General features: G+C 39.0%; 1 long non-coding RNA gene across 1 annotated transcript in view; it reads right to left on the bottom strand.

Moving 5' to 3' along the window:
* LOC128314074 (uncharacterized) overlaps window positions 1-22,459 on the bottom strand; it is a 66,576-nt gene extending 44,117 nt beyond the window's left edge. Inside the window, exons 1-2 of the long non-coding RNA XR_008295456.1 lie at window positions 22,275-22,459; window positions 21,192-21,328 (exon numbers count right to left, since the gene is read on the bottom strand). This is a non-coding gene — a long non-coding RNA (uncharacterized LOC128314074). The remainder of the gene's footprint in view (window positions 1-21,191; window positions 21,329-22,274) is intronic.
* Window positions 22,460-22,834: the final 375 nt, after the last annotated feature.

Genomic DNA, 22,834 nt, shown 5'->3' with positions numbered 1-22,834 from the left:
CTAGAAATGTGTAAGTCCTATCAGAAGAAACCAGCAAAAGAGCCGAAAGTAATTGAAGAATGGGGACCAGAGCTTCAGTACATAGTAAATGAGACCATTCCTCAACATGGAAGACATTTATAGCTTTTACCTAAAGACGAACATCAGTCCTGATATTCTACTGCGAGAATTCAGCCTCAATTCTATACTTTAAAAAGTAGACTACCAAGGGGCACATCGGTTAAGGGTCCAACTTTTGATTTTGACTCAGGTCATGATCTTACAGTTCGTGGGTTTGAGCTCTGCATGGGGTTCTGCACTGACAGCGAGGGGCCTGCTTGGGATTCTCTGTCTCCCTCCCTCTGCCCCTCCCTTGCTCGTGCTCTCTGTCTCTCTCAAAATAAATAAACAACAACAAAAAAGTAGACTATCAAGTCTTTGTTAAGTATGTAATATCCAAAGGGCAAAGACATTCTTCCCATCCCACCCCTTCATCACAGGCCTGCAAAGCCTTCTCCACCAAGATGAATTAGCTCAACCTAGACACTCTACTGGCATGAATAAAATACAGATGTGCAACAGTCTCTAACTTGCAAACGGATCTGTTGCAGAAATTCCTGGGCCAGTTGTTTGGAACATAGGAGTGTTTTTTTCTTTCCCACCTCCATCCCGTAAGACACGTTTCAGATGATTACTTATCTCAGAATTCTGGATGGTCACTTTCTAGGGTCAGTGGGATGGGGGGAACCATAAGTCAGACATGCGTTATTGTTAAGACTGAGCTTCTGTGTCGGATGGTGGGTTTATGGACACTTAGTACTTCATTAAATTATAATAAGTAAATAATAAAACCAGGACTACTGATGAGAGTGTGTCACGAGCCAAAAATTATCAGCCCATCTCTACGTATCTAAAACCCAATGGGAGACAAAAACATATTCACCCCAAATCCTGTTTAACCGATGATAGAATGGATGGCACATTTGCCCAGATGTCCAGCAGTTACACGCAATATATATTTGTTTATTTTTAGTAGTATTTGTTCACTCTATTTTTTGAGGGTTGGCGGATTTTTTTTTTTTTTTAGAGTGTACAGTTAGGTGTCATTTAGTAATATTCACATTGTTGTACCACCACCAATTCCATTTACTTCCAAACATAACACCCTAAAGGAAAACCCCATGCCCATTAAGCAGTCATTCCTCATTTCCCCCTCTAAACCCTGGGCTCTGACAACCATTTTCCCTCTGTGGACTCACCTCTTCTGTCTTTCCTATAAATGGAATCATACAAGACGTGACCTTTTGTACTTGACTTCTTTCACTTCACATGTTTTCTAGGTCAATCTGCATTATACTACTCACGAGTACTTCATTCCTTCTTAAGGCTGAATAATATACGGTACATACACATCGCCTTTTGCGTATCCATTCTGTCGTTGATGGACATACGGGTTGTTTCCATCTTAGGACAATTGCAAATAGTGCTGCTGTTAGCATTTGTTTACAAGTTGGCTGATTTTTTTTTTTAATTTTTATTCGAGTATAGTTGACACACAATGTTACATTAGTTTTAGGTGTACAACATCTGATTCTGTACACGTGTATGGTGATTCAACTTTGCTATACTATGCTATGCTCACCACGAGCGTCACCATACAGTGCTATTGCGATACTGTTGACTGTATTTCTATGCCACACCTTTTATTCCTGTGCCTTATTCATTCCCTAACTGGAAGCCTGTATCTCCCGCTCCCCTTCACCCATTTTACCCAGCCCCACACTCCCCTTCCTCTGGCAACCACCAGTCTGTTCTCTGTATTTATAGGTCTAATTCTGCTTTTTGTTTATTCGTTTGTTTTGTTTTTTAGACTCAATAAATATTTATTAAACATCTCTTAAGGGGTAAGGCACTGAGCAATCCTTTGGTTAGTGTAATCAAGAGAGACATGGCTTGTGGCCTTTGGGAATTGGAGAACCACCTTGATCTTTCAGAATTCAGAAGTTATATTTAAATATATGGACCATTTCAGCTTTGCGGTGCCTGGGTGGCTCAGTCGGTTAAGCAACTGACTTCGGCTCAGGTCATGATCTCACGGTTCGTGGGTTCGAGCCCCACGTCAGGCTCTGTACTGACAGCTCAGAGCCTGGAGCCTGCTTCGGGTTCTGTGTCTCCCTCGTTCTCTGTCCCTCCCCCCCCCCCCATGCTCTGTCTCTCTCTCTCTCTCTCTCTCTCTCTCTCAAAAATAAATAAACATTAAAACAAATTTTTTAAATATATAGACCATTTCAAATGTATTAAAACCATACACACAGTAGTTCTCTTATGCATCCTGTTGCTGGTTATCAAACAAAAATGAAAAGCAACAATAAAATGGATTAGAAAGTGTATTGATTTTAGCTTGATTGTGGGCACTTGTAAAAAGCAGATTTAATTAGGAATATGGAGAGTTCCAAAGAGGCCCAAGCACGGCACGGCCCTTTTGAAGCTCGAGAAGCTGACAGTGCTGGTCGTTCCCCCTCCCTTGACACCAGTCATCCTTGAGGACTGGCTTAAGTTTATTAGTCAAGATCAGGGGCATGTTTAGGTCACAGATATAGTGAGTCCATGTTAATACGGAGAAAGTAACTAAAGTCTCGAAACTCTCCTCAAAAAGCAATTTTCCCAATGATCTTGATTTTGTTCTCTCTCTTATACATCTTTGTTTCCAGAATTTCTAATGCTTTTGAGTTGCTTCCTCTCCTCCTAAAAATGCCTCAGTACAAAACAGGTTCTCATCCAGAGATCCTGGTTTATACCATACCCCACATACCTCACAGACCACACACATACATCCTGACGTTATATACCACACGCGTGTGTGCGCCTGACAGCTCCTATAGACAGCAGCCTCCCGTGCTGGGCAAGTCCAGACCTGCGGTCACGGTCCTGCCTCAGGGTTAAGGCTTCACATGGGCTTATTCACAGAAAATACACTAACCATGCGGTTATATGCCTCTGCCAGAGACTAGGGCTGCACGCGAGTGATGCCTGGTTCCTGGTGGCCACACACACAACCCCAATCTCCCTGCTGCCCAGAATAACAATGCGATAGGAAAAGGCAAGATAGAGGGGAGACCGGGGAAGAAAACATTCACATCAGTTGAATAACACTTACATCGCACTTACTCTTTGCCAGGTCTGTTCTGAGTGCTTTACAAATACTAACCTGTGAGACAGATACTATTACTTACACTGAAAGATGAAAAGATGGAGGCCGGAGAGGTTAAGTAACTTGTCTAAGGTCACACAGCTATAAAGTGATGGATTTGATCCAAGCAAGACTGGCCCCAGAGTCTGTGCTCTTAATTATAACTCTGTGGCTCCTTGAGCCTGAGATAGAAAGCCTAGACTCTACCTTTCTAATTCCCAGGATAATTAATAAGCTGTTTTTTCTGTCAGAAGGAATAAAGAGTGTGGGTATGGAAAGTGCTTCAGATAAGTCGAGAAACTTGTCAGCCAAGTAGAAGGACAGAAACTTAGAATAGGGATCAGGACAGGAGAGCCTTGGGAGACAAGATCTTTAGACGGTGAGAATCGGGCACTCCTTGGCCAAAACATGCATGGGAGTGGATAATGCTGGGGGCCAAGGTAGGGGAGGTGACTCTAGACCTGGAGGCACTCATCAATAGGAAACAAACCAGAAATGGAGGTTAAAGTCGGCCTGAACCAGTAAGAAGGACATTCTGGCTAACTGTGGATATAGCACGTTGGAAAATGAAGCCGAATCACTCTCATCAGAGCACATAAATAGCATTTATAGACTTTGGCTTCTTTTCAACTCAATGAACATTCATAAGGCCCTTCAATGAAGAAAGCATAACATTCAACAGAATGAATTAAGGAGCTTGGCCCAGATTTTTCTCATCTCAGCGAGGTGTTTACATCTAACTTGATTATGGGCTTGGTATGCATGAGACGTTCGGTGGGGACCTCAGCCACCAAGGGCACCTGTCTGAACCCTGCAGCACAGTCTTCAAACTGAGAGCAGCAGGGCTTCTCAGAAGCATCACCAGTTGGAGGAAAAATAAATAAATAAAAGGGGGGAGAAAACAGGGAAGCCAAAGTTAGTCAAGATAAAAGAAATCCACAATAGAAAGGTCAGCCACTCTAAGAATAACTGTCCTGCGAAAACAAAACCAGGCCAAATATAACGTCTCCTACCTCAGCCAAAATCATTTGCCTTTGGAAGTCAGTGTTATGTTCCGGTATTTTTTTCTCCTCTATTCCCTATAGGCTCTTCTAAGGTAGGCCATTTTCTGTGAGAAGATATATGTGAGCAAGGTTTCATTTGACATCTGTTTTCCAACTATTAAATTTGTGGTGGTTATTTTTAGAGCAAAAGATAGTTTAAGAAATAATTAGGTGCCCATATGTGATACAGGCTAGATAGTGGCAAATGTTTTTAGGATGATGTCTAAAAAATTCAAAGTGAAAACTAGAAGAAGATAATGTAGATTTTGAAATTTATCTAAATGAGCACTTTTAAAAAATGCAGCAATATAATGCATCTGTACCTCAATTTCCCCATTTGCATACTGTGCTGCTGTTTGCATAAAATGACTTCCCTGACCCCTCCCCGCCCCCAATCTGTGAGGCCAGCATGATCAGTTGGGTTTCCAGTAGTGGTGATGGATTTGCTCTGATCCACCCTCACCCTTTCTCCTGCTTCCGCCCATGATGAATGGGCACCATTACAAAATGGCGACTGGGGTTAGGAGTGCAGCCTAGAGAGGCTCACCCCCATGGGGGAATCAAACGCTGGACCTTGGCCTCTTTTGTGTGGTGCTTTAACCTACTGAACTAATCAGCCACAGAAAAATAAGGATGCTTATCACTGACTTGCCAAAACAGAAGCACTATGAGAATATATTAAAAAGAAGAAGAAGAAGAAGAAGAAGAAGAAGAAGAAGAAGAAAGGAGAGAGATCTTAGATGCTTTCCTTCTACAGAAAAAAGACCTATTTAAATACCAACTAATATTATTATAAGTCAGAAACAGAGGCCATGGCAATAAAAGCTGTTTCTCTAAGTCAACAACTGGCTGGAGACTCTGTCTACAAAATGAGTTTTATAGGATCATGCTTATTTTAGAAACATCAATACTAAAACAGCAGTAACAGAAAGTGTTTTTCCCCCTAGTTTAAGCACTGCTTGGATATGCATTATATCCAGCCAAGCAATAACTGAACAAATTCTTCTCTTAAATTTCCCCAAGTTCAAGTATACGGCTTCGAGCACACCACAAGCTTTATAAAACAGCCTAGCTTTAAGTATGCAATAATCGCTCATTTCCTGGCCATTAATTCAGACATCATGCAATCACTCAAAGGCATCCATTTTCCTTTGCTGCTATTTTGGGGACTGCTGCCCTATTGTCATCCCTGCCGTAGACCCCTGACTTAGTCGTCTTTTAATTAGAGCCAGCGAGAGCGACAGGCGGAGTCAGCCCGCTGAGGGTGATTCATCACATGGCTCTCTGCTCCCTGGCCTCCTAGCTGACAGTTTATAAACAGGACATCTTGGGTATCATGATTGCTGCTTAAGGAAACAGAAGAACAAATGGTGACCATCTTGTAAGCTACTTCCCTGAGATTACTCTAGTCTAGGGCTGTATCTACTGACAATGTATTTTGATTAAACATCCAAATAAACTTTACCAGGGATGAGTCTTGGAATATGTTTTGTCTGAGCTTGCCCTCCAATATCATAACGTAAGGGTTGTCCAAGGTGTTAACTCGCATACTTCCAACCAAGCAACTTAGGCCTATTTTTAATAGATCTGCTTTTTAGCTAAACCCGTACCATGTCGATCAACAGCAACAGTACCAGTTCTGGAAAAGAAAAAAAAAAATCAACTCAATACTGGTAGGCTTTTTCACTGTGATTATGGAAATCACTACTTATTAGCCCACAAAGCCCTACCATTCAACAGTAGTTTCCAGATAAAGCTACAAGACTGACTTACGCCTGCCGAAATCTAACCCTACTATCCCAGAAAGAAGACATAAAGGCCCAAAGTTATATTAGGCTGTAATTCAACTCTACAACCCTGGGGTCAGCTGGCACATGTGCTGGGTGTGGGGTTGAACAACCAGCCCTACACTGGGGAAGCTCACGGCTAGAGGGAGAGGTGTTAGTAAGGCCGAGGGGAACTGCATGACGCGTGCAGAACCAGCACTGTTTGCTGCAGAAGATGCTAAGATGCTAAGGCCAGAGCTGGACCGGTTAGAGTTGACTCAGCTCCTCCATGTATTGTGGAGGATGAACGTGGGAAGTCTACTTAACCCATCTGTATCTCAGTTTCATGACTGATGTGTTTCTTTCCAGTACTCTGAGTGTGTAAGTGTGTGCAATATCACACACACACACACACACACACACACACACACAAAGTTGAAATCTTATCTTCTGTGTATTTATATCTTATTTTATATACTTAAGAGTCTAACAGAAGTATTTTTCCATGCCAATATTATTTCTCATGACTGTATAAGAATATAACATACAGGGGCACCTGGGTGGCTCAGTCAGTCAAGCATCCGACTTTGGCTCAGGTCATGATCACATGGTTCTTGAGTTCGAGCCCCACATTGGGCTCTGTGCTCCAGAGCCTAGAGCCGGCTTCAGATTCTGTGTCTCCCTCTCTCCCTGCCCCTTCCCAGCTTGTGCTCTCTCTGTCTCACTCTCAAAAATAAATAAAAGCTAAAAAAAATTTTTTAAAGAATATAACATACAAATATGCATTAGCTTAGTAAGCAACTCCTTATTGTTGGACACCTGGAAATTGTTTCCATTTTCCACTATAATAAATTGTGATAATTATTTTTTCCTATCTTCCAAAAGAACTTAATAGTACTGGATTGAAATGTTCCATGAAAGATTTTAATAACTCAATAAAACTGTCTAAAGTCCAATAGTTTAGAAGGTAATTATGCCGTAACTACTCTATTCTTCCTTAGTCATGTTCTATTCCATTTTTAATAATAATGCACATTTTACAAATACCGTACAATAGAATCTAATTCAATAGTGAACAGTGAATGTTGATTTGACCTCCTGGTGTATTTCCAGACATTGATCTAGGTGCTGAGGATATAGCAGTGAACACGAGAGACCAACCTCAGACAGTAATTACACTTGTGGTGAGCACACCATAACATATACACTTGCTTAATCACTATGTTGTACACCTGAAACTAATATCATATTGTATGTCAACTATACCTTGGTTTAAAAAAAAAAAAAGACAACCTCAGTCTTTCATGGAGTTTACCTCCTAGCAGGGAGGACAGAAAAACAAATGCACAAGTAAACATAAAGTACATCAGAAGCTGATAAGTGCTATTAAGGAAACCTTGAGAGAGAGATAGGTAGTACATACAGGAGGTAGGCACTACCAGAAAGTACCCATGGAAGCACTGTTTGTTTGTTTTTTTATAGAGGAGCCAAAGAATAACTCACTAAAAGATGATATTTGAGCAGAGATTGAAGGAAAAGAGGTGAGAAAGTGGTCCAGGCTGAGTAAACAAGAAAGAGCTTGAAGGCCATTGGCTGGAACTAAGTGGATGAAGGGAAGATGTGACAGGAGATGTGTTTGAAGAGGTCACAGGGGCCAAATCATGTCTGGCCTAATAGGCCTTTGTAAAGACTTCGAGTTGAGTTGGTAGACATGAGTTCCTAAAAGATCCTTCCATACACGTTCTGAAAGTATCCACTCCTTTCTAAGGAATGGTTCCCAAAATAACACTATTTGCTGTAAGTTCTAGTTGATGTATTTTTAGAGGCCTTGTTCCCATATCTGCCAATACATGTCCTTTTGGATTCATTCTTATCCTTATGGCTTCATGAGCGTAAGATCTTTATTCTTGAAAGCTTTGTTGTTTCGTCAAGAAGAGAGAAGTACAGAAGTCCCCAACCCTCCTTACCTGCAACTTAGTTTTCCTGTTTCAGATACTCAGTCAACCAGCCTGGAAGAAAAAATCCCCCTTCTGACAAAAGGTCAGAAGGTCAGTAGTAGCCTAACGCTGTCTCATGACTTCCTTCCACTTCATCTCATCACATAGGCATTTTATCATCTCGTATCAGCACGTGAAGAAGGGTGAGTAGAGCACAATAAGATATTTTGAGAGAGAGATACCACATTTGCGTAGCTTATATTGCAGTATATTTTTAGAACTGTTCTATTTTATTATCGCTGTTAATACCTTACTGTGCCTCGTTTATAAATTAAATTTTATCATAAGTATGTATATATTAAAAAATAGCATATATAGAGTTTAGTACTATCCATGGTTTCAGGTATCCACTGAGAATGTCTTGGAAAGTATCTTCTGTGGATAAGGGGGAAGCACTTCTATATAAAGGCTAAAAACAAAAGCAAGTAAAAGTAAACATTTTTCTGAGTACAAAATTGGTTTCCATAGAGATCAGAATTGGGACCATCTGATGTTTTATAAGTGTTCTGCAAGAGAGCACAAGAGAAAGCTCCCAGAGTATAGACAGTACTAAGACAGCTCAAATGTGAAATGCTCCAAAACAAAACAAAACAAAACAAAACAAAGTGAAATGCTGATAGGAGCAAAATACTAAAAGGATCTCTCAAAAGTCTGTGATTTGCTATAAAATTGAAACATGAGTGTCAGCTTCTATGAAACTCCACGATCTGGGCTTTCAGTCTTTTGCCAAAGAGTTTAAGGGCTTTCTCTACAAACACTGCCCCCTGCCATTACCTGCAAGCAAAGAGGTGAATAAATGTGGATGGTATCAGAAACCATATAACAAATACATGGTATAACAAATAAACACTATATCTTTCAATAAACATGTTCTGAACATACATTATATGCAAAGCATTATGCTTGCTATTGGGTATGCAAAGCATCTGGTCTTACAGGGTAACAAATTGATGGAATGTGATGGATTCTCTCTTAAATGCACCACACAACGCAATATGGAAAAAGAACACAAAGCCTAGATGGTGGGGGTCAAGTAAGGTAAAAGAAGTGGTGGGAGTTAGCTGGAGGTAGATGGGTTAAAAGGATTTGGTGTCCCAGAAAGAAAAAACTACAAGAGATAAAGCCCATGCGGAAGCTATGGGGATGTTGATGAAGCTATTCTTAGTGGCTGGAATATAGAGATGGAGAGATGGGGGTTGGAAGCGAAGAGGGGCAAGACGTAAATACTCGCTCTTACCCTCTTGGGAACAATGGTACATGCACAACTGGGAAAGTGTATACAATTCTGCCCCTCATATTCAATATCCACGCATGGCCAGAGGCTTGGATAAAAGGCAACTAAAATAATCATGTGGGTCAAACAGTTCTCATAGAAAGAAATACTAAAAAAGCTGACTCTGTCCAATAAAGGCTAAAAGGAAAAATGTACCAAAGTCTATGAAATTAAGATAAATAATGAGAAGAGTAACACGATGTGCTGGCTCATCAAATCCCAGAGATCAGATTCTAGATAAAATCTAGTCAACCAGGGCATTTCATACATAAATCCAGCTAAAGTCAATGTCTCCTAAACTTGTTGATCATAAGGATTACCTGAGGAGCTTGTTAGAAATACACACCCCAGGGGCGCCTGGGTGGCTCAGTTGGTGAAGCAGCCAACTCTTGGTTTCAGCTCAGGTCACGATCTCATGGTTTGTGGATTTGAGCCCCACGTCAGGCTCTGTGCTGGCAGTGTGGAGCCTGCTTGGGATTCTCAATCTCTGTCTCTGTCTCTCTGTCTCTGTCTCTCTGTCTCTCTCTCTCAAAATAAATAAATAAGCATTTAAAAAAATACATATCCCAGACCTCATTCCAGTGATCACCACCCCACCTCACCCTCCTACCAACCTCCTGAAACAGAATCTCCAAAAGATGTGCCTTGAGATTTGTATTTTAACAAATGTCTTAGATGGTTCTTATGCTATAGCAAATTTGAGAAACTCTATTCTAAAAGTATAGGTTGGAAATTCCTAGGATCAATAACATTAATTGCAAAAATTCTCTCACCTGGCCAGTGGTTCATCTCAAATATAACAATTAGCACTACATCAGATAGCTTGGATCCCCTTGAGTGGTGGTACTGATGAAAAGTAAAGAAGGTTCTCAGTGATATGGGATATTCCATGATGATTGGGGCTATTTGTGGATAACTCAACTGACCTGAGATCTCACCGGCCTCACCAGCCTCTGGAGTCCAAGTAACAAAGTTTGACTGTATCGCAAGGGCTTATGTAAAACTTTAGCCTTCTTCAAGATGTTCTTTGTGGTTTCCTCAAGTTCTGCCCCAGAAGCAAGTCCATTCAAAGTCTACCTCTCAAGAATCATCATGGAAGCTGAAAATTCACAGGCCATTCCAGGCTCTACCTGGAAGCTATCTTCCTGTGTTCCCCTCCAGTCTCCCTCCAGATGCCCTTCTCTACAGCCCTGTTCCTTCAATCTTCATGACTATATATGGCTGAGGAAGCAATGGGGATTTGCACTGCATTTCCACTCTGGCTTTAACTTACCCAGCACTGTGCAGCTACAAGGCAATCTGCCTTAAAAGGCATGATAATCACCTGCTGTGGATTTTAACTTTCATGACTATCATTTTAAATAGTATCCCAAATTAAAAAAAAAAATTACAATAGAAATTGTTTTGCCAAATTTCAGCTTGATAGCATTTGAAATACAAGTCCAAATCAATAAAATTATGGGGCTTCTGCATCCTGTGAACCACTAGGAAAGGATAATGCTTATCTTGGATTTGTATAAGCCACCAGCAGGTGGAAGACATATGAAGCTTACTTAGTAAATATGGTACGTGGGTGCTTCTTGAAAATTCTGGTAGGACCTCTTCTTGGGTAACGTAGAGGACCAAGAGAAGTTTCTTCTGGGCAAAAATTTCTCACATGGTAAGCAAACACAACCGTTGTAAAAATTCTGTTTACAACTTAATCTAGTGTGCCAGCCAAGATCAGAATCAGCCTGCCACAGCCAAGTGACTTCTTAAAAGAATTACATGAATGTCATAGGGACTGGAATCCATCATCAAGCGAGGCACTCCCATGCATAACCTGTTATTTTTAAAACACATATTGCCTTCATGTGACAATGTACATGCCTTTGATAATGGTAATTCTCCTGTTCAGATGCTTGCCCAGAAATGGGATGTGCTCACTCTGTCACTTTTGTTTCTCCATATAATTAAGGACTGGCCACTTGTGATGTGGACTTAGCTAGAAAAGGGGATAGTTGTCTAAAGATGTCAGCCTTAGTCATAGGCACCTATCAACCACTTTTCATTATTCAACATTTTGTATTACAAGACCCTTTCCAAAATAAATTATGAGCCAATATATTTGTTCATCTGGTATGTCTGTGGACCCCAGACATATATCAATGTTATTTTTTTATTTCCCCTTCAATTTACTGAATAATAGATCTTATGCTGAAATGTTTCTTTCAACTAAACTTGTCGTAGATCTAAAGATTCAGGATTGTAAGCTCATTACAATGGGAGTAACATAGAAGAACAATACCATCGCTGGTGGCCCCAGATACCCAGAAGTAAGGGGAGGGTGGGGGGAATTCCTTATAACAAGTTTCAAATTGAATCTTTGTGTGAACAGATTCAATTCCTATGGAGACAGAATCAGACATCAAAATCCAATAAAAAGGAACACCGGCATGCAACATCAGTAGTTGTAAAATATGTAACAAAAGGCAAATATTGAACTTGGACTTGAGGAAGAAGACTTTGTTCCTACTGTGACCTATTGGAAATGAAATGGAAACGCCCAGTCTCGTGTTGAACTAGACAACAGAAAGTGGCCGTGTAATCCGGCTGAGAGTAACTCCCTATGGACTGGGGGTGAGAGAAAGGCAAGCATCCCAGGGGCGTTTTCATTCCCAGAATATTTTACGTTATTATTTAATCATTCTAAAAGTTCTAACTGTGGAACAGGTGAGTTGTGCCAGGACCTCTGGACAGGGTTTACAGACAGTTGTCGGTAAAAACAAAATAAACAAATATTTTGGGCTTATTTTAGACATACTTCTGTGCTAAACTTCAGAGATATATAAATATGCATCTTTTAAGAATGGTCTCTTTCCAAAAAGCCCAACAACTAGGATTGCCAGATTTAGCAAATCAAAATCCTGGACACTTATTAAATTTGGATTTCAGAAAAATGATAAATAATTTTTTTTAGTATAAGTAGGTCCCATGTACTACCTGGGCCATACTTATACTAAAAATATATTCATTCCAACGAGGCATGAATTTCCAGTTTTAAATTTCCAATCTGTAAATCTCCAAATTTCCAAATTTAACTGGACACCCTATATTTTACTGATACTCTACGAGCTCACTGTCACAAAAGGACACCACACTTGAGTCTGCAGGTAAGAAACTAAAATTTGCACTAAGTTACCTCATTCCATATTACCTGAACACCATGAGTACTTGGCAGAAAGCAGTAGATTTGATACAAAGGAAATCCTCACTGATAATCTTGTTCTTGCCTAACGTAGAAGGACATTGCATACTATCGTAACGCTTTTATTCTGGTTCAATTCCCTTAATACAACACAAAGCCATAACGCTTTGCATTTTGTAGGAGCTGTGCAACACAGGAAGATTGCCATCTCTACGGGAGTCTACATGCATTGCCAACAAGACCACAGTGACAAGGGGCTAAGTTATATTTAAATTAGAGAAAGAAGGGATTGTCAATGTGGCACTCATGCCTTGAGATGGGCAAACCTGGGGTGGGTTTATTTATTGTTTGGGGTTTGGTGTGTCTGTGTATATGTGTGTGTTTGAGGGTTTTCTCCTTACAATCAGAAAAGCACTGATTGCATTGATAGAAACAGATGATTTGTTAAAGTCAGCATTAAAAACTATAAAATTATAAATAGTTTGGACAATGTAGAACATGTATATCTCTTTTAATAAACATGTACCTATAAAAGGCATAGAACACCTCTGATTAAACATTTGTTTAAATTAGGAAATTAATTGTAGTAAAAATACCAAGGTGACTCAAAGATCAAAGATCACCATACATAATTCATTTCCAAATACAAAGGACGTCTTAGAGAATAAGAAAATTATTCAGCTGTCTCCTATCTTCTTTGGTGTTCTGTTGTTTTTTTAGTATATATAGAATCCCGTTACTTCCCATTACGCATCAGGAAATCAGACACTGATTTCAAAATAAAACTGAAATTGAACTTCTTTATTACACACATTAGTTTCCCTCTATTTATCTAGAAATCACTTTAGCATAAGAACATCACCTAGCAGTGACTGACTCACCATAGGTGCTCAGGAAGTTGTGTTAAATGAATGAGTCAATGATTCCAGAACGATTTGTTTGGAAAATAGTTCAGATGGTACCTACAATATTTAAAAGTGTCGAATGCCCTTTAGCATAGGTTTCGTTGAGTAAGATTTGAAATGAGTTTTTTGAAAACTCTGTATAGTTGGAGTCTTCTTAGACTCTTAGACTGACATCAAGCCCTAGTTTGGCTTTAGATTCTCTCCAAAATTGTGTACTGGTTTTTTCTGCATCCAGGAAAGATTCCATTTGTGTCTGTGGAAAAAGAACAGCAGATATTCATGGATCTATTCACATCTTCAAGGAGACTGCCCAGAAGGCTTACCTACTATTCTCTACTTTGCCAGCTTTTGTTTCAAACACTATTCCAGCAAAGAGAAACACATTCTTTATTTGTTCTAACATTCTAACTCCAAATGAAATGAAATATAAATTTCAAGTTTCTGCAGCAACGCAGTGATCAGAAAGCCAAGATTACAGCTTTGATTCCTGGATATGTCAATCAGCAGACTACAGAGAAAGACCAGGATATGAAAATAAATCATAGCCCTTCCTACTCACCTGCATTAGTGATACCTTAATAAAAGACAGGAGAGAAAGGAGACTACTATGCATTTCACATTTAACCAGCTCAGCATCTATAACAGAAGTATTATGTGCTCGTTTTACAATTAGGGAAACTGACTTCCCAAGGTCACATGACTAGGAAGCAGAGGTGGTAAGATCTGAACCCAGGTCTGATTGATTCCAAAGGCTGTGCTTTTGCCAAGTATCATGATGCCCCCACTACCCCAAGGGCAGATGGCTTACAGCAGACCATCTCTGCTAGTAGCTAGTCAATTTGGTGCATATATGTGACTAAGACGGGATTGGCCGTGTCTTTTCCTATCTGAAAGGGCAGTAGACCATTCTGTTCCTTTACAGGATGAAAAATGCCAAAGTTTGGCCAAATTAGCTGTCACTAAAAACTGCAATGGGGCACATAAAATCAAATTAGTACCAAAAGAATAAGATACATCATTATTTCTTTCATTGTTATTTTTGGATTTCTGTTCTTTGGTTTTTTTGTACTAGCTTGCTGAAACATCAAGGTTAATATCTCAGTCAGGTTCCAACTTCCCAAATGACCTTTATCTCAATTACCCATCCATGCAACACCTGCTTCTGAAAATCTGACCTTCAAAAAACATGCTCCTGAAGTGGAACTTAATCTATAGATCTGTACCTTCTAGGACAATAATTGCCTTCCACATATCTTCCTCTCACTTCTGGGGTTAAGTAAGTTGATTAAAGTTCATCTGACACAACAAACAAGTTAATAGAAGGGAACTTTCTCAGCCTGATAAAAACAAGTTACGGGGAAAAAACTGCAAATAATTTCAGGTAATGGTGAACATCTGAGATCCTAATATTGAGAATAAGATAATGATGTTTGATCTCACCATTTCTATTCAACAGAGTACTAGAAGTCGAAACCAGTACAATACGGCAAGAAAAAAGTAATAAGGGGCATACAGATAGAAAAGGAAGAAGTCAACTGTCTCTATTTGCAGATGTAACATGACCGTGTAAGTAAAAACTCCTAACTAATCGACAAAAAGCTACTAGTATTTGTAAGTAAACTTAGCAAAGTTGTACGGTACAAGAGAAATACACAAAATTGAATGTCTATATATTAACAACAATGAATTCAAAAATGAAATTTAAAAGCAATAACGGTAACATTATCCAAAACGTGGAATACTTAGGGATAAAGTTAACAAAACATGAGTAAGAACTATACGCTAAAAACTGTCAAGTATTGCTGAGAATAATTAAAGAAGACCTAAATAAATACCATGATAATTAGATGGAGGAAACAATATTGTTTAGATGTAAATTCTCCCTTAATTTAAAGAAATCCCAGTAAAAATCACAGCAAGTTTGTGTATATGTGTCAACATTGACAAATGGATTCCAAAATTTACATAGAAATTCAAAGGACCTACAATCACTTAAACTTTTTTGCTAAAGAAAAAATAACATAGGAGGATGTACTCTGCCTGATTTCAAGACTTACTCCAAAGCTACAGTAATCACAACAGTGTGGTATTGGCATAAGAATAGACATATAGGTTAACGGAACAGAATAAAGCATTGAGAAACAGATACATATGTGGTCAACGGGTTTACAATAAAAGTACCAAAGTAATTCAGTGTGGAAAAAAATAGTCTTCTCAACAGATGCTGCTACAACTGGATATCCATATGGGGAAAAAAATGGACTCTACCCCTCACACCACACACTGAAATAAATGTAAAAGCTAAGACTTTAGAAAATCTTTTGGGCCTTGGGGTAGGGAAAGTTTTTTTGTTTTTGGGTTTGTTTTTTTTTAAACGGGACACAGAAAGCACAAGCCTAGGAAGAAAATAATAATAAACTGTACTTCATCAAAACTTACAACTTTTGCTCTTCCAAAAATACTCTTTATAAAATTGAAAAAGCAAGCCACAGCCCAGGAAAATACATTAATAGTATTGACAAAGGATTTATAGCCAGGATATTTTTTTTTTAAATAAACTCCTAGAACTCAATTTACATTGGGCAAAAGATTTAAACAGACCAAAGGCATATGACTGGCCAGTAAGCCTACAAAAGATGCCAACATCACTGTCATCAGGACAATGCAAAATAAAATCACAATGAGATACCACTACTCATGTAGTAAAATGGCTAAAATGTAACTAAGTGCCAATACCAAGTGACAGCAAAGATGTGGCACAACCAGAATTCTCAAATACTGCTGGTAAGAATGCCATATAGTACAACCACTTTGGAAAACATTTTGTAGTTACTTATAAAGTTAAATATATACTTACCATACTACTGAGCGATCCCACTCCTAGGGGTTTACCCAAATGAAAACACGTGTCCTCACAAGAACTTATACATGATCATGAATATTCACAAAAGCGTTTCTCAAAACAGCAAACACTTAACACAAATGTCTATCAAGAGGTGAATGGATAAACAAACTATACTCTAACCATATATTTTTACAAAATGCATTTAAAAAATGAACTGCTCCATGCAACCACATGAATGAATCTCACATGAAATCTCAATTCATATTGGGGCGCCTAGGGTGGCTCAGGCAGGTAAGTGCCCAACTCTTGATTTTGGCTCAGGTCATGATCTCATGGTTCATGGATTTGAGCCTCGTGTCGAGCTCTGTGCTGACAACATGAAGACTGCTTGGGATTCTCTCTCTCCCCCTCTTCCTCTCTGCCTCTCCCCCACTCACATTCTCTCTCTCTCTCAAAATAAATAAATAAACATTTAAAAAAAAGAACCTCAATTCATATTAAAGAAGTCAGACACAAAAGTACATGCATGTAATACCATTTATATGACATTCTAGAATAGGAAAAATTAATCTATAGAGGTACAAAGCAAATTAGTGGTTGTCTGGGACCAGGAGTGGTGTAGGGAGTGAGGACTGACTACAAAGTGTCATGAAGGACTTGGGCGGATGACAGAAACGTTCTAGATGTTCATGTTGGTGGTAGTCACACAGAAATGTACATTTTTCTAAACCTAAATACTGTACACCTAAAATTGACATTTACTATGTGTAAACTATACCTCAGTAAAGTTGATCTTAAAAACTAGATTGAAGGGCACCTGGGTGGCTCAGTCGGTTAAGCGACCAACTTCAGTTCAGGTCATGATCTCACTGTTGGTGTCGGGCTTTGTGCTGACAACTCAGAGCCTGGACCCTACTTTGGATTCTGTGTCTCCCTTGCTCTCTGTCTCTGTCTCTGTCTCTCTCAAAAATAAATAAATATTTAAAAACATTTTTAAAAAACTAGATTGAGGGGCGCCTGGGTGGCTTGGTCGGTTAAGTGTCCGACTTCAGCTCAGGTCATGATCTCACGGTCCGTGAGTTCGAGCCCCGCGTCGGGCTCTGTGCTGACAGTTCAGAGCCTGGAGCCTGTTTCAGATTCTGTGTCTCCTTCTCTCTCTGCTCCTCCCCTGTTCATGCTCTGTCTCTCTCTGTCTCAAAAATAAATAAACGTCAAAAAAAATTAAAAAAAAAACCACAAAACTAGATTGAGATATTATTTCTTACCTCTCAGATTAGTAAAAATCAAAGAGTTAGAAAACATACTTTGTTGATATAAAGGGAATAGAAACACATACACGACTAGCAGCAATGCAAAATTAGATCATTCATAGGGAATTTGCCAGTAACGACCAAATGACTGTGTATCTGACTTCTAGGAATCAATTCCAAAGATATATTAACAAAAATATGGAAAAAATATATACACAACTTTCCATTAAAGCACGGTTTGTTCTGCAATGGAAAACAGAATAGGAAAATACCTAAATACCTGGAGACTATGATATATTCAGGACAGAGATACAGGCCAGACTTCTCTGAATATGCCTTGTGTTTTATTTATATGTATGAATATGCTTATATTTTGTTTCCTACTTCCATTCACTGAAAATTCCTAAACTAATGATCAACCCAGTAGCCATGAGTTTTTCAACTGTGTTCTCAAAATACCATTTCCCACCAAAAAAGAAAGAAAGAAAGAAAGAAAGAAAGAAAGAAAGAAAGAAAGAAAGAAAGAAGGAAAGAAAGAAAAAAGCCAGAGTTCTTAAGAGAGATAGCTAATCCTAGGCCCGGGAAAGGAAATGTATAAATGGATCACAATAAAAGCCAAACAAACATTGGATGCCACCAAATACTACCCCAGTCAAAAGGATTCAGAGTCAAATTTGAGACCCTCCCACTGGCCAAAGACGAGACCATCTGAGCATCAATAAAGCTGATAAATACGCATATTGGAAAAGCAAATCTTTAAAAGTCCATTTGTTCATAATGGTACTAACAAAAATACACTCATTGGTCATTGAAGAATGTTAGGGAACCAATCCATTCATTTGAAAACTGGTAAGTAAAGGGAAAGAAGATGCCATCAGCAAATCCAGACTGCAGGAAAGGCTGTCGGACAAATACCTAGTTTTTTCAACAACTAAATGCCAAGAAAAAATAAAGAGATGGAGACGTTCTCTACAGATTATACAAGATTAAGTGACTCATCAACCTGATAGCAATGTGTGCACCTTATTTCGATCTTTATTTGAACAAACATAATTTTTAAAATACATTTTATAAGCCAACCAAGGAACACGAACATTGACTACATATTAGATGATAGTAAGGTGTCACTGTCAATTTTGCTAAGTGTTATAATGGTGTTTAATAAGTTTTCAAGGGAGTCCTCATCATTTAAAAGATACCGTATGTTTAAAGGTGATACAGATCATCTAGGATCCGGCTCAGCACAATGACGTACAGAAACAATGGGAATGGATGTATAGACAAAAGAAGATGGCCCATGAGTTCATTACTCTTGAAGCTGGACAATGGGCACAAGGAGTTAATTATGTTATACTCTCTAAACTTTTGTATGTTTAAAATTTGTCAAAATAAAAAAGTTTTTTTTTTAAGCACCAGTCAACAGTTGAAAGGAAAAGAGAAATCTAATCAGGGCATGTGAACTAAAAATACTTGTCACAAAGAAGAGAGATCCGACTTGGTGAATGTATGGAATTACATTATAAAAGTCAACTATGCAAAAATGTAACAGTCAGATAATATTGGAAAAGTCCTGATTGCTGAAACACAAATCCTATAAGGCCATGAATCCTTGGAGCAGCCAGAGCACTAGGAAACATGTACCCCACCTAGAGCAGGGACAGAAATGGGGAACCTCAGCCTGGAGGGAATAGGTAGCAAAAACTAATAGCAGAACAATGAGGATCTGAAACCAGGAACAAAGCAATGAAATGAAGATGGTGCCATAAATTCTAGAGACAGTTCACAGAAATAACCGATACTGAGAAGAGGAAGAAAGAGGAGCCAAAGAAGATTTGATTCGATTCAATAAATATTTCTCGAGCACCTATGTGCCTGACATGGCTTCAAAGACCTGGCAGTCTAATTGGAGAGATTAATAATTAAAATAATTAACTATAAGATATACACAACGTTTATGGCAGAAATGAGCATGAACATTGTAAGAGAACATGGAGAACTAAGGAGCAACTGAATAGATGGTGAGATTAACTGAGATGGTGGGAACACTGGAGGAAGAGCAGTTTAGAAAGGACTGGAGAATTTGAGGTGCTCATGGGACATCAGGGACAACAGGAGGTTAGATGGAGGTCACATCAGCATACAGGCAACGACTTCCAAAATAAACGATTAGTTAAGTTTGTTGGAACACAGCCAAAATTGCCATCTTTACACTTTGGTCCTACAAGTACCATATTTTCTTTTATCAGCATCTTCATCAAGTTTACATTTTTATGTCTTTAAACGTTTCCTGAATGCTAAGTAAAGAATATTCCAATTTAATGCTACCATAAAGACTCTGTGAAATCGTCTGGACCTAATGTCAAATTCCCTGATGCACTATTTAAGGGCATCATTTAAGATAGATTAAAGTAATTTATTTACAAATGCTCGCCTCACTGTGCTTACCAGGATAAATATAAAATGGTATAGTGATAATGGCTACCTTCGGTGAGAAAAAATGTTATCTCAAAGAGGGAAATGCAATAAATCTTTGTTTCAAGGGCTGCGTAATGAGAGAGCGAAGGGAGGTGCAGCTGTGCTGATGTAAGTAAATGGAGGTAACTTTTCCAAATGAAAACAAATCATATTTCTCTTTAGAAATCTTTGTACTCGATGTCTGTTTTGGAATTGATAGTTTTCTTGGAAACTCTGGGAGATAGAGGAACTGTCTCTAAGTTTCATTCATCAATTAGTCCAAACAGATACAAGAGAACAAGGACTTAGGAGTGCTCACAACATTTGCTATGTGTGGTTAAAGCGTCACACGCGGTTTTCAACATCAATTGGCATCGGGAACTTGGTAAACAAAATGTGTCATGTGGCATGACGTTCTTTCTATAGCAACCCAGACAACGCATCTATTTAATCACCATTGTTAGTCATTTTCTTGGGCTGAGCAAGAAATCCAATAATACCACGTAAAAAAATGAAAGGTGACCATGAGATATCTTGGACACTTGCATATTAACTTCTTCAATTTACTGGAAAACGTAACAAAAATCCTTCTGATGGGCCATTTTCATCTTCTACACACTCTAGATATCTTTATAGTGAGGAAACGGAAGTCCATAGTCTCAAAAATAACCCCGCCAACTTGAAAGATGAACGAAAGGTGACTAATGGTTGCAGATGGAGAGGTTTATTTAACGACCCCCTCACAGAGATAGGGACTGGAAGACTGCCTCCAGATCCCCATCCCACGGACCGCGCGTTTTTATTTTTATCTAAGCAATGTGCATGATACAGTACATGACTAAACATAATCCAATTTGATTTGTGTTGCAGTGGCTCTCCAAAGAACAAATCTGTAAAATTACAACATGTGAAAGCTTAACACAGTGATATAAAATGGCAGTGGCACGGTTCATATCTTAAACTGACAGACTGATGGTGATTATTGCAAGGACAATGCCCTGCATATGTCAAACGATTTGCAAATAATTTATGTCACCTTCTCCCCCATTATTGTTTTTGCAGAGGACATAAACTGTGTCACCAATATTAAACTGTCTGCAAAAAGAGCCGAGCTCAGCTTTCTCCTGTCTGAGAACGCAGGACCATCTGCACCCAGACAAACATGCATATGGCCATCATTTGTCCAACATCTTACACAGTGTGAAGGTTTTTTACTTGAAATGCCAACCTGTGTGGCAGATGATGTATGTGTTTCCCCAGCCCTGTGATTACCAGGCCCGCGCCGCTGTGCCGCGCTCTCACCTCATCAGTTCCACAAGCTGCGCTCCGAGGTGTGTGAGGCATTTGCGGCGATATGGCTTCTGACACGCGGGGAGGCGGGGCGCTCCGGTGTGAATATCTGCCTCCGGATTTTGTTGCAATCAGGGTCAAAGTCTGACCTGCAGAAATTAGTGCGGGGAGAGATTTAGGACGCCAAAACAGTGGTTTGAAAACTGGAATGAATATATTTTGATAAAGGGGAAAGCAGAGGGCGCTCCCGCTGTCCCCGGGTCCCCGGCGGTGCCAAAGGCCTTCGAAACGGCCTGTGTTTTGCCCCTCTGGAAGAGGATGTAGTGTGAGGTGTACTTGTTGTCATTAGCCATAAACAGAAAGGGTTACACCTACAAGCTGAAGGTGTAATTAGTTTTAGGGATTTGCCATTACTGTGGACCAGAAGCAGTGGGGGGGAATTGTCATCGGTGCAATGACATGATTCTGCAGATCTAAAATTTGAGGAACACTTCAGTAAGATTTTCTTTTATGTATATGTACGTCCACACATGTGCACACATGCACAGGGTAAAAGTGAGGTCCTAACACATAATTTCTAAACCTTTTTTTTCTTTTTTTTTTGCTTGCAAATGCTCTCCAGAATCCAGACATTTGATTCAAGGCAGAATACAGTATTTTTTTTTTCTTACTATGATCCTCTGTTTTTATCAGGGAGGGAGAGGGAGCAACAGAGAAGAACTAAGAAGTTTAAAGATTGTCCCAAAGGGATCTGTGTAGACATCAAATAGTTTTTTTACAAAACCACACATTTTGATGAGTTAAGTGTAAATTCATCAGAAACATATGGATTTATTTTCCTATAAAATTCACATGGACATAAAATATCTCCCTGACCCCTCTCTTTCAATGGCGGGGGGGGGGGGGCACTAAACAAAGACATGTGATACTTAGTCCTTGTCCTCTATCATTTACCATATTTGGACATAAAAAAACTGTCAAACATGGACTTTGAAAACTTGAGCAAAAGTACCTTTAAAAAGTACCATTTTTTTTTTAAATAAAAAGAAATCATTCCTCAAATTTAATTTACAAATCAAATATCTATGTACTTACCAAAATGAAAAAATCCCACTTAGGACCAGTTATGCTTATGGGAGTAAGTGAAGTAGAAGCCATCGAGGCCATCTTTGTAGTGACTCAGTAGGATATGATTTCCAGAAAAATGAATACTCTCAATTGGAAATAACAGCCAGTTAACAGAATTTCCATCAATATTTACCACTTTTGATTACCTGTAATTCTTTCAATTAATGACAAGAGGGAAGAAAATGGAAACATACATATGTTAATAATAAAATTATAGAAAAACAAGCAAGATGGATTTTGTGAATTTACATTTGGGAGTTTTTAAGATGTGGCCAGCAGCCCCCTAGGAACTTATTCTGACAAGTTTAATTTACATGTTTTAAAATGAGCATTGTCAAAGTTGGCAGAGCTAAATTACACCCAGTTTACCCCTCCTCCATCCCCCCCGCTTTTTGTTCTCCTATATCCTACAAAATACCAAGGGCATGGATAGTAAAGTCTCTTTTATGTATGGAAGATTCTTCGGGTGATTTGTTCAATTAGAATTGTAGAAATCAACGTCTTTTTAAACTGCCTACTGGACATTT

The sequence above is a fragment of the Acinonyx jubatus genome, chromosome C1 (assembly GCF_027475565.1).
Source record: "Acinonyx jubatus isolate Ajub_Pintada_27869175 chromosome C1, VMU_Ajub_asm_v1.0, whole genome shotgun sequence".
NCBI lineage: Eukaryota > Metazoa > Chordata > Mammalia > Carnivora > Felidae > Acinonyx > Acinonyx jubatus.
This window is presented reverse-complemented; position numbering and strand designations above follow the sequence as displayed.